Genomic DNA, 11495 nt, shown 5'->3' on the forward strand with positions numbered 1-11495 from the left:
AAGAGAGATCTCGGGAGAATTACTTAAGCGCCCTTCAATGCGGATTACACCAGCGTCATCTACACAAGGTCTGTACTTTTTAAGTGAACGTAATTCTTTCAAGCGTTCCTTCTCACGTTGCGAAGCGCCAACACTACCTCGCTTTATCACTTCCTCAAGGGCATCCGGCAATCGTTTGGTCATTAAATGTACCACATCGCCATACACGCTCTTCTGAACAAACTTCACAGCCAATTCTGAAGCACTGTTAAGATAAGATGCATCCAGTTTTGACTTCACAAAGCTACGCTTTTTCGTTTTACAGCACAAAAATTCAACAAAAGCAACCAAATAAGCGATTCTCTTTTTCATAACATACAAAGAAGGTGCGGCCTCGATCAATCTGTGAAGACCACCCTGTCCAACGTCAAGCGACTCCTCTTCGTCACGAAGATATAGGCTATGGACAGGTACTGGAGTGGCATTTTCTACAGATGGAATTTCCTCACACTGGTAGAGAAGACTAGAACCATTTAACCACAACTCTCGAAATTCTTTCTTTGTAGCCTAATAAGATTTGGCCTTGTGCCAACATCAGCTGGGTTCATATCGGTAGGGCAAAAACGCCAATCCTGGGCTCCAGACAACAATAAAATATGCTCAACTCGACGCGTAATAAACTTATTCAAACGTAAATCAGGGTTTTTAACCCACTGCAACACAGTACGAGAATCACACCAAAAATACTTAAGGCAGTCGGGCATCTTCAATGCCTCGTAGGCCTGCTTCACGAGTCTTGCTGTATTCAAAGCGGCAACAAGCTTTTTCCTAGCTATCGGCCAAGAAAACTGATTTTTTACAACAATGGTAGATTTACCCAGAACGAAAGACACACTCGGAACTCCGTTAACCAGTCTACGTAAGTAAACAACAGAAGAGAAAGCTTGATTCGAAGCATCACTAAACCCATGCAATTGATATGAAACAATATCATCCGGACTGCACACACCAGAGTTTGCAAAATACCATCTCGGTAACGAAAAATCCTTAAGCAGGTCCAAAGAGCGAAGCCACGACTCCCACTCTTTAACAAAGCTATCAGGGACCTCGGTGTCCCAATCAAACTTGTCTATCGCCAATTGCTGAAGTATAAGGCGTGCTTTTAGAAAAAATGGCGCTCCAAAGCTTAGCGGATCAAAATTTTGTCCAAGCTGACTGAGCATACTTCGGCGCGTGTGTTTAGCTAAGGGCTTTAAGGAACATGCGATACGCATCTCGTCAGACTCGGTTTGCCACACACAACCCAATGTCTTCGCTGATGGCAAAGTCATATTTTCAGTCTGAAAGTCAATGTCACGAATCAAAGGTGAAAGCATCTCATTATCCAAATTTGACAAGACAATCATAGCCTCCTTGTTAGCACTCCACTTACCAAGTTTAAACCCACGGCTATCAAACAAAGCAATTGATTCATGAGTGATTTGCTGAGCTTCCTCTAAGCTATCAGCCGAAAATATAAAATCATCCATGTACATATTATTTGCAATATTGCAGAGAGTCAATTCACCAGCACTGCTGGGATTCTGCTCGATCATTTTCTTTATAGCCAAGCAAGCGATATACGGGCTACTCTTTATTCCCCAAGGGTGTACACAAAAACGAAATGTTACCATCCTACCATTTTCAAGGTCATCATCTTCAAACCACAATATACGAAACAAATCCCTTTGCGACTCAGGTAACTTTATTTGAAAGAAGCATTTAGTCACATCAGCCATGAGACCAAATCTACCAAGCCGAAATCTAGCCAAGACATCTACCAGAGGGTTTAACAAGTCAGGACCCGAAAACATTACATCATTAACACAAGTTCCTCGAAATTCAGACTTGCCATCGTAAACAATGCGCTTTTTTAATTGTGACGTAACAAAGTATGGTAAATACCATTCAAATCCCTTGACATTTCCTGCTTCACCAGTACGCTCAATATAGCCATTTGATTTAAGATCTTTCATGGTGTCAGTAAGGAAATCACGAAGTTCAGGTTGTTTTAAAGCTTTCTTTCTTAAAGCAGCAACTCTATCTGACGCCAACACAAAATTGTTAGGTAGATCAATATCTTCCTTCAACGGAACAGGTATCTCAAATCGACCATTTTTCAACTCAATATTCGGTTCGACAAGTTCTCTAGCCAAAATATCATTGCGAGACAATTCACAGGTTTCATTTTGCAAAGTCAAATCCTGAATGACTTTATTCAGGTCTGCTATTTCCATATCACGAGACTCAATTTTACGCTGAAAGCCAGAGACGACATCCGACTCTGAAGACATCTGCACTCTGCACACTTTAGCAACGCTTTCATCTAAGGGTGACTTACCACCACAAGCCAACCAACCGAGAGGAGTGAGTAAAGCATGCGGTTCACTACGATTTTCACCAACACGTTCTTCTTTTGCCCACATCAAATAAGCGTTGTCGTTGCCAATCAGTACATCTACAGTACTACAATCATTCAAATGAAACATATTCACGTCATGAAAATGACGGAAACCGTTTAAATCTTGTTTATGCGGTAAAGTTTTAACATCATCAGCCCAAGCTGGGTTAACCACCGAGGTTATATCACAAAACAGTTCATCTGTCTCTAACGACTGGATGTTGAGTTTGACAAGGTCAGCACAAGTAGCTTTCTGACCAGCCAGGGTATCCATTTTAAACGACGCTTTATCGTACGGTTTAAGATCAAGTTCACACACCAAATCACTCGAAACAAACGTCAACTGCGAACCAGGATCATGCTGACAATACACCAACTTCGATTTGCCAGTCATTGGATTCAAAACACGAGCAGCAGTAACGCGGTTAAAAGCTGCTTTAACATTTCCAATCTTAACATTACGCACAGGAACTCTGGCACGAGCCTCATCTTTCCCAACAGAATCCAGAGAATCACGTGATGTCACATAAAAATCATGCAGAAGAAAATAGTGTTTCCTATCGTTGTTAGGCCCACACTTACGACAGTTATTTGCATGAACGCAATCCCTAACCATATGCTGGCGCAAACAATTCAAGCATTTGCCAGCTTTCACAATGACATCTCTCCGATCTTTAGGTGTCAAGCGCAAAAATTCTTTACAATTAGACAAAAAATGATATTCAACTTGACCACGTGACGAACAACAAATGCATGCCGGTAGGTTTTTACGTCTGGCTTCACCACCGTGCGGTGCGCCAACAACAGTCGAGTACTGCGAACTCCCTGAAATCACATCATCGTGGGGTTTTACGGACGTCTGCCTAACCGGACATGAAGGCAATTTTCCTTTGCCAAACTTTTTAAAATGCTGCGACTCACCAGAATCGCCCATTAGCATAATGCTAAAATCAGTCGACTTACGCGTTTCCTCCCGTACTACAAATTCAAAAAAACTCTGAAAAGTAGGCTCATCAGTGCCACGATACTGATCACCTAAAAAGTCAAGATAACGCTGCTTAGCGTCAAACGGGAGTCGCTTAGCCAAATCCAAAACAAAACGTCCTTCCAATTTGTCACGCTGACCATAAGCTTGCGCGTAAAGCAAACACTGCGATAATTCATCTTTAAACTCTTTCAGATCACTGGAAGAGGTCGAAGTCAATTTGCTACCATAGCGATACTTTCTAATTTTCGGTTCTGCAAAAAGACCTCCACGAACCCCAAAACGCTGGGACAAGCGAGCTAACGACATTTCTATCCTGTCTTCCTCTGACAAGCCAGGGGTGTCAGAAACCAAATTAGCAATCGTTTGCGCAGCTGTCCTAACACAAGCTGCTTGTAACAAAGTCAAACGAGTCCCCTTAAAGGGCGAAGCTGCCATTAAGGCCGTAACACGATTTTTAAAGAAAATAAATGGCATATTATTACCATCGTAACCAATCAAGGCCGCCTTATCGAAAAACGTCCTACTATTTTGGTATTCAAAAAAGCAATCCTGCTGTTGAGAACTAGATTTAGCGGGAGAAGACAAGCTATATCCCTTAAGGGGCTGAGTGGGCTCAGTCACGTGCACAGCCCGATCACGATCCTCACACACGTTAAAATCAGGAGACGCGATACGCCTCTCACAACCACCCAAATTACGTGTAGCTGGGCGATCAAAACCTAGCGGAGCAGAAAACTGTGAAGGGGGCAAAGCATTACTACTAATGGCGGCCCCGTGACCTGTACGCTCTGGGGGAGGAGTTCGGTTGTAATTCGCAGACCTTGGCTCTACAGCATTCGGAAGACCCTTAGCCGCGGCCCCGAGACCTCCTGAAACAGCTGGAAAACGTGTGGATTGCCCTGGTCCACTCACAGGTTGAACGGGCGTTTGGAAAAGGTTATGTAAATTAAACTGCGATTGATGTTCATTTCTGGAATGCCTAGAAGAGCCCTTCTTAGAGCTACGCCGAGAGCCCACCTCTGATCGATATTCAGCTAAAACTACCTCTTTACGTTGTTCAGCCCTCAACTGAGCGTCTTTGAGTGCGAACTCAGCAGCTCTCGCGGCGGCCTCAGCTCGAATGGCCTCAGCTCTCGCGGCGGCCTCAGTTCGTATGGCCTCAGCTCGCGCGGCAGCCTCAGCAGCTCTCGCTTCGGCCTCAGCTCTCGCGGCAGCCTCAGCTCGAATGGCCTCAGCTCTCGCGGCAGCCTCAGCAGCTCTCGCTTCGGCCTCAGCTTGTATCTGGAGCTCCTCTCGTCTTAGCTGCAGGTTAATTTGTGCCACTATCCGAGACGAAGTCCTAGACATCCTAGTGCTTACATTTGAGGCGCTATCCTCAGGATGTATGTCAGCATCCAACATATCTGAGAACTCATTTTCTTTTTGTTCAAAGTTATTTTTTAACGAGTTAAATTCGGGATCTACCCTATCACGAAGTTCTGCCAAGATTGCAGAGTTAAAGATTTTAGTCAAAAGAGCATGGAAATGCCGTAATTCCTCTTCTAAAGTAGATAACTTAGATCTAAAAATTAACAGTTCCTGCTTATCACTCAAAGAACCTAGGGCTACAGAAAGTTCCCCAATTTCAGTCAAAATATCCCTTCTAAGATGCCGGGCCTCTCGAACTGACTTAGCCTCATCGTTACTGGGCCCCTCCCCAGAATGGCCTGCCCGACCGCAAAGAACATCATCAGGCTTAAACTCAGTCGAGTCTACGGCGGTCGAGTCCTTGTCGCCACCGAGTGTAGACATATTAAATGTTTGGGCTAAATTTAACAATTAAAAAAATTAAGTTACACAAACACACAAAATTATTAGGCTACAGTAGTTATAAAAAACTTAACTGCAAAGACCGTAAAAATACAAAAAAGAATTTAAATGCACGATACCGTAGCTGTACGAGTATGAAGTCCTAAAGTCCACAAAACTTGCTTGGATTCTTCCACTTGAATCTACAAGCACGGATGGATTGTCTTTTAATCTTCTTTCTTGCCAATGAATGTCAAAGTTATTTTTCTTCTGTACCAAACTGAGAAGAAATGTCTTTACTTTTCTTTGCTTCTGTAAGAGTGTAGACTACCAACCAACAAATCTTCTTTTATTATTTCTTGTACTTCTAAGTAGTTCTTCTGCACTAGCTGACAACAAACACGTCGTTTATTTTTATGCCTTCAAGTGCTTCTTGGCCTACCAGCTAACAAAAATCGTCGTTTATTTTTCTTGCTTTAATTTCTTCTTGATCTACCAACTGACAAGAACTCGTCTTTTATTTTTATGCCTTCAAGTGCTTCTTGGCCCACCAGCTAACAAGAACTCGTCTTTTATTTTTTATGCCTTCAAGTGCTTCTTGGCCCACCAGCTAACAAGAACTCGTCTTTTATTTTTTATGGTCACAGCGGTAAACCATAATCTCTTCGTGGGAAAATTTTAACATAAAGTTCCCGAATCCGTTCGTCTGTATATAATGGCCGAAGAAACACACACTTGAACTTCTTTTCAAACAGTGTATTTCTGTAAAATTAGCCCGCGGCTATCGAAATGGGGTGCACGCGATACACCTCTAAAACTGTCACTACGATACAGATTACTTGGATATAAGACGGAGAATTTGTCCAGCTAGCAAGCACCAAATAAACCAGTTAAATGTGCGACCGACTTCCAACACACAACTTCAAGAATGAATCAGAAAAATTTGTGATAACTCAAAGGCACGCCAGCAGTAGCGCGACGCAACATTTCATGTTTAAAGCGGTTTCAACAGGTTTGACACAGGTCTTACGGACGATGGTGCAATTTTGGCTCATGTTTTAGGAATTTCCATGACGTAATATTCAGTAGACCCGAACGGTTTCTACATGACGTTTGCCAAGGCGAACAACCGTCTGGAACAATGTATCATCTGAAAAACCTTGTAGAAGAGATTTGTGTCACAAATTATCTTCAGATGTTTTGTGTTTGTTTTAAATACAAGCAAAAACTACATAACCACCATTTACCACAGTTTACGTTACCATGAATCGGCTAGAACACATGGTATATGCATAGGCTATACATATAGGGTAGGGTGTTTTTAATTTTCATAATTTTCTAAAAACTCCAAAATTCATCTCACTTTATTCTATATTATTCCTGGTAACGTAGCCTATTCATATCTGCGCTTTGATCGCTAGTCCCCTCGACTCAGCTGGGCGAATCTGTCCTAACGTCTGGCCAGTGCACAACTGCACATCCGTGCTCGTTGGTTCAACGTCAACACTTCTCCACCATGTAGGCTAAAGTAGGGGAGACCGGGGAGATTTGTTACAAGGGAGGGTTGTTACAGTCCTTTTAACTTTTAAATTAGTTCATATCAACCGCTGGAATTAAGTTGTTTTTTTCAGGTTTTTAGTTTTCATGTGCAAACGAAGCTTCAGCCATTTTGAAGGCTGCAGTAGAAAATTATCGATGAAAAACTGTTTTAGGGTATGAAAAGTAAATTTTTGCTTTGTCAAAGAAAATGTGATTGCTACAGAACTATGAGTGATATTTAACTGGCTTCAAAGTTAAATCAGACTTGAAGTGCAATACCTTTGATTCATTATAAATATTTTAAAGCTAAGTGTCACATGTTTGACATATGTTGATCTTATTCAGCCAACTACTATTGGGGTGAGTTGTTACACAGTGTAATGCTTGCTCATCCCAACTGGAAAAAGTATTTAATTTGGTACTCAAATAACAAATTTTGTATTATTTAGAATGGTTGATTACATTTTTAAGTTCTACTAATATCTGTTGTTGCTGTATCTGTGTCTAAACATGCCAAAAACTAATAAAGAGTGCCTTATTGAGGCCAAATACCATGAATGGTTGAATGGAGATCATGTGTTTGCAATCCTGGTGACAATGCATTGTCAATATTGATGTTATTTGTTTGTTCATGATCTTTTCAATTAAATTTGGATGTTCAATAAATTCAAGAATGCAAGAATAAATTCAACGAATAAATTCAAGAATAAATTCAACGTATTCCATCAGTTTTAGGTATTTTAGTAGGAAAAATTAGTTAATAGAACAGCCTATTTGAAATTGTAATATTTCACCCCATCTGTGTAACAAGTCACCCCGATAGCCTACTGGGGTGACTTGTTACAACTGACTCATTGATATATTAATGCAAATATTTTCCTGTAAACATAACTTTTTTAAATTTTGAATTTGTATTTACAACAACTGGTGATGTGGCAAGATTATATAAAATTTTCAGCAACTTTGTGCAAATATTGAAAGAGAAATCATAGATTTACTGAAAATTGTAACAATCCTCCCCGGTCTCCCCTAGGCTATACAATAATTATATTCCCGTACCTACCTTCTTTTTTTACACCAATTAATTGAGCCTTCGCTCCAGACTTTATTTAATTTTTGTCTCCCACTGATATTTGAAGTTTCCTTGTAGCTAAGCTTCTCTTCCTCGTGGGAGACCCCAAAGTTTATCCGCTCTGCCTACGGGCAGACCGGGTAGGCGCAGTCAAACGTATATGTGTTACGGTCACATGATGGAGACATGTACGCTTCCCGGCTTTAAAACTTCCATCGGTACCATTGGCCCCACACGACGGGCCGCCCGGCGTGTCGTGAGCCGACTTTTTGCGTTTTTTCTAAGCCCGTCGCTCTGGCTCGTTCCGCCATTCTAAATTTTGCTGACAAGTCGCACAAAATTTTCGATCCGCCCTTTCCTTCCACATGTAGCTACCTAGACTCCCCAGCCTAGCCCATGCGATCTAAGCTAGTGGACTCACTTCCGGCTGCATCGCCATCCCATAATCACACCGCTCCCCGCCGCCGCGGGGCGTGGCAGGCCGGTTCTTTAAAGTCTCTGACCTGGGTATGTTTATTATGTTCTTCTCGCCGTGTCAATTATTTTGTACTCGTGCGCCGATGATTAAAATATAACAGTTCATCACCGTTTCGAACAAGTTTTAATAGTTAAGTTATAGCCTAGGCCTACCCTACCGTACATGCAAAAGTAAGTTTATGGTGGTAGTTGTATAGTTGTATAAGATGATTGTACCCAAACCTCGGGTCTAAAAACATCACATATTTTTTGATAGAAATAATTTTTCATCTTTTGATCTACTTTTTGGATATAGCTAGTGTAGTAGACCTACAGTATAGCATAATCCACTTAGGTTTAATTATTACTAAACCTTCTTTCTTTTTACTTTTAACAAATCAAATACCTACATTCGTTGTTCTTGCTTAAATGTTGTCGCTAAGAAAGTCTTCTTCTTCTTTAAGGTTATGTGATGAAACAGACCAGTCCGATCCGTTAGCTCAGTTTCCGCCCCGTTAACTCAGTGGTTAAGCGCTCAACTCAAGATCACGCGGCGCTGGCTCGACTCTCGGGGTGTGCGCTTGAGCAACGCATTTCAGGACTGCTCTCCATTCAGCGGCACCTAATGAATGTAATAATTTCCCGGCAACAACACTTCAGCAATCGGAAAACTTCACACTGCCAATCTCGGTAAGCGGACCTGGGTCAAGAGTCTCTACAACAGGAGTGTTAAACTCAAATGCACCGCGGGCAAAAATTAAAAAATCAGTAGGCCTACAAGTTGCGGGCCAGATTAGTTCAATATTTTATGGCAAAATATATTTCAAGGAACTTCCGACTTTGCAACAATAATAGGTGTTTTTTCCAGCGATTTTGAGCATATTGGTTGCGCATTTGCCGAAACATGATTAAAGTTTAAAAAAAGTAAATTAAGGTCAAGTCATATCTAAAGTCAGGGCATTAAAAAAAAATATATATCCGTTGCATTCCTTGGTTATGGCTTTCACTACAGCCTTTTCAGAGCAGCAAAAGAAAACAACATTCAAACTAAAACCGAAAAACACAAACATGACCCACAAGACAGACGTCACTCCAATACTTCTTTTAGCTCGGAATTTGAGTTCTTGAGCCTTTTGGTAGATATAAACTTTTCATACAGATTAATTGTTCATAAAAGTTCAGAAAGTTCATGAGAATTATTTTATCAGTAATAGTGTTCAATTCCATCGCTTCTCACACAACGCATCATAGCCTTGTAACCCATCACAATAGAGGGCGTAGCTGAGAAGATCATTTGCGTTAATGGCTCCACAATTCAGCACATTTCCACCGTGTGGTTGATGGCGTGCCAACAAAGCCACCTCATCAGATGCAAGATTGCCATCAGTCCATCTCCATTGTCCCTCTACAATTTTATCATCCATTCCAATGAACATCCATCCTTGAAGGTTAAAAGCGTTTTTGATGATCCTGAAAACACCGAACAAAGTTAATAATACTACCAAAAATTACAAAATAAATCTAAATTTGAAGAAAACAATGACAGTGTTCATATAAAAAGAAACCAAAAAAAACAACTTAAAATTAAGCTGGAAAGACAACAACTGGAACAGGTTATTACCTAACATACCTAGGGTTTCTATACACGATGGAAGATGCATCAATGGTGAAAAGGAAAACTCAGTTATGCAAATACGGCATTTTGTAAATGTAAGGAATGAGATATAGGCACAGGCCCGTAACTAGCTTGGAGCAGCAGGGGGGCAAAAAGTATTCTAGAGGGGGCCCAACTTTTACTTTCCGTATCATGTACGAAAACGACGTTTGTACACAATGTGGGTATATTTACGCAAGAACATTAATCGTAGGCCTAATACAACGTTTACATTAGACTAGTTTATCATAAAACCAGTCAGTGGCGTAGCCAGGAATTTTGAAAGGGGGTGGGGGTTGACGGCCGACGGGCAAAGACCGACGGCGTCTTCGCCAAAGGCGACACCCAGCAGCGGGGAGTCTGGGGGGCCTCCCCCAGAAAATTTTGAAAAATTACTTTGAATTTGGTGCATTCTGAAAGCATTTTCAACAAACATGTGGGTATAAATATTCCTGTAAAATGGTGCTGTCCGGTGGCATAGCAAAAGGATAAGATCATGTTTTCTAGGGCATTTTTCGGTAATAAAGCTAAGTCTCTATGTTTTCTTGTTGCTAAATCCTGGCTGAGATATTTGAATGTTTGGTATTGGCAAAACTCGCTCTTTTAATGCAGTTTCGTTTAAAATTAGGCAAACTTTGTTTTAGAGACAACATTCTACCACACCCTTAAACACACAATGTTTACAATTAAATAACACAAGAAAATTGAGTATAAAACTGAAAAGTCAGCGAACAGAGCTAATTAACATAATTTTTTCCAGGGGGTGCCAACATTTTTGCAGGGGGGGCTTCGCCCCCCATGCGCCCCCCTAGTTACGGGCCTGTATAGGCATGGAATTGAAACTGAGATTATTAGTAGGCCTATGTTGTATTACACCAGTTATACCAAATGGAAGTGAAAGTTGGACCTACAGCAAAAAAATTAATGACTTTCAATCGGGTGCTGCAAAAAATACTGAAATTACGATATAAAAACACATTATAAACGAAGCAATTCGCAAAAGAATTGGAAGAATTGGAGTGCAAGACAAATAGGAAAATGATTTAGCGAAACAAAAGATGAAATTTTTCGAGATATAGTATGAGAGGATCGGCAGGCCAGCTACATCAATTGGTTGTTGAAGATGTGGCAGAAGGAAAGGGATGCAAGGGAAGAAAGTGACAAACTTGGAGGGATGATATAGCCCAGGGGTCACCAAACTTTTTTCTTTGAGGGCCGAATTGCTGCGAGATTAACAGCTGTGGGCCCGATGCCAACTGCGAAAAGAGATACAACTATCTAGAATCTCTATTGACATGAACTGAGCACAATAAATAACAAAGTCAGTGGTGGAATAGCAAAGTTGTGATGAAAATCGAAAGGTTGCTGGAAAAGTTATCCCCTGCTGCGATACACTACAGGGCATCGTGCTTTTGAAACAACATTACATCTTTCCAAATTTGGCCTAGACTGTCCCTATTTGCCTAATGATAAAAACAGAATACCAACATGTAGGCTGCCTGGTGGAAAAATGTACAAATTCAACATGCAAGAACGAACTATAAGAACGAACAATTTTAACAAAAAAGTCTCTATTACA

This window comes from Aplidium turbinatum, chromosome 1 (genome assembly GCF_918807975.1).
Source record: "Aplidium turbinatum chromosome 1, kaAplTurb1.1, whole genome shotgun sequence".
Taxonomy (NCBI): domain Eukaryota; kingdom Metazoa; phylum Chordata; class Ascidiacea; order Aplousobranchia; family Polyclinidae; genus Aplidium; species Aplidium turbinatum.